The sequence below is a fragment of the Nicotiana attenuata genome, unplaced genomic scaffold (genome assembly GCF_001879085.1).
Source record: "Nicotiana attenuata strain UT unplaced genomic scaffold, NIATTr2, whole genome shotgun sequence".
NCBI lineage: Eukaryota > Viridiplantae > Streptophyta > Magnoliopsida > Solanales > Solanaceae > Nicotiana > Nicotiana attenuata.
Window position 1 is genome coordinate 288,605 of NW_017671233.1, and position 2,024 is coordinate 290,628.

Sequence of the window (2,024 nt, forward strand, 5' to 3'; positions counted from 1 at the left end):
AACTGAAAAAGCTGCCCAACTGACATAAAGTTGTTTCGTACCCGTCAGAACCTTTAACACGCAAAGCATAGCGCGGTTAAATACTTTGTTATGTGTGTTGTCTTGTCGAACTGAAAAAGCTGCCCAACTGACATAAAGTTGTTTCGTACTCGTCAGAACCTTTAACACGCAAAGCATAGCGCGGTTAAATACTACGTTATGTGTATATATAGCGCGGTTAAATACTTCGTTATGTGTGTTGTCTTGCCTATAAATAACGGGCTCATTCTAGTTATTTTCTGCGCTCAACAATAACTAATAGCAAATCTTTCAAGAAAAGCAAGGTTTTTTAACGCACAAATGTCTCAACCTCTTTATGTACCAAGGTGCGAGTGTGGAAAAAAATGCATGATGAAAAAATGTTGGGATAATGGTAAAGTTGGACGCCGCTACTGGCACTGTATGAACAAGTTTTATAAGGTTCCCGACGAATCTATTTGCGATTTGGAGGTATGGGTTGATGAACCCTGTTATCAGGAATGATACAAAGAATCTTTGTGGCATCTTCATAATTTGTGTTTAAAATAGTAGGAACGTGAAAAAGAACATAAAAGAGAGGTGTGGAGTTGAAAGCGAAACTGAAAGAGGTAGAAGAAGCAAAAAATAAGCTGGAAGAACAATTTAAGTGGTTGGAGCAGAGAATATGTGACGACCCGACCCGTCGTCTCAGGAGCTACCTCCCCGTTTCCCCCATTTTATGCTTCTTCATGTTTCGTTATCGGTATTTGGTGTGTTAGAGTTAATTTGGATTGGTTTTGATAAGAAATGAGTCACTTAGTCTCTTTAAGGAAGGCTTGGTTTGGAAAAAAGTCAACCGGAGGTTGAATTATGAGTCATAGGGCTCGGATGTGATTTCCGGTGATTCGGTTAGCTTCGGGGGATGACTTGTGACTTAGGAGTGTGATCGAAATTGATTTTGGAGGTCCGGTGTAGAATTAGGCTTGAATTGGCGAAGTTAGTATTTTGGCGAATTACGGTTGATTGGTGAGAATTTGATTCGAGGGTCGGAATGGAATTCCGAGAGTTGCTGTAGCTTCGTTAGGTGATGTTAGATATGTGTGCAAATTTTCAGGTCATTCGGACGTCGTTTGGTCGGGTTTTTGATCGAAAGTGCATTTCGGAAGTTTCTGAAGAACTTAGGCTTGAATCCGATATGATTTAATGGTTTTAGCATTGTTTGATGTGTTTTGATGATTGGAGCAAGTCTGAATAATGTTTTAAGATGTGTTGGTGCTTTTGGTTGAGGTCCCGAGGGCCTCGGGGTGATTTCGGGTGGCAATCGAAAGGAAATTGAAGTTGGAAATTTCAGGTTCTTGGCTGCAGCAGGTATTTTCACATCTGCGGAAAGGCAACCGCAGATGCGGTTGCGCGGAAGCGGAGAAGGCTTCGCAGGTGCGAAAGAGGGTGAAATTGAGCAGTTCCGCAGAAGTGGAAGTCGTTTCGCTTAAGCGAGTCCGCAGAAGCGGACATGAGGTCGCAGAAGCGGTTTGTCCTGGGGGTGAAGTTTCGCGGAAGCGAGAAATTTTGTCGCAGAAGCGCCCCTTGTGATTTAATGAAATTCCGCTTAAGCGGACAAAAACCGCAGAAGCGGTCACGCGGAAGCGGGAGTCGGGAACGCAGAAGCGGAAACCCCTGAAGGCCAGTAGGAGTTATATTCATTTTTGCTCCGCGAGGGTTATGTTATTTCCACCATTTTTTAGAGAGCTTTGAGAGATTTGAGACGATTTTGAAGAGGGATTCAAGGAGGAATGATTAGAGGTAAGTTCCTTGGCCTAAATTCACGAGATTATGTTAGATTTAACATGGAAATTGGTTGAAATTCATCAAAAGGGGTAAAGCTAGGGCTTGAGTTTTTGATATTTCAAATTGGGATTTGATAGGTCATTTGAGCTCGGATTTGGGAGTTCTTGGTATGTATGGACTCGTGGCGAGACGAGGAATCCGGTAATGTGAGTTTTGTAATTTTTCGGGAAGTGGACCCGGGG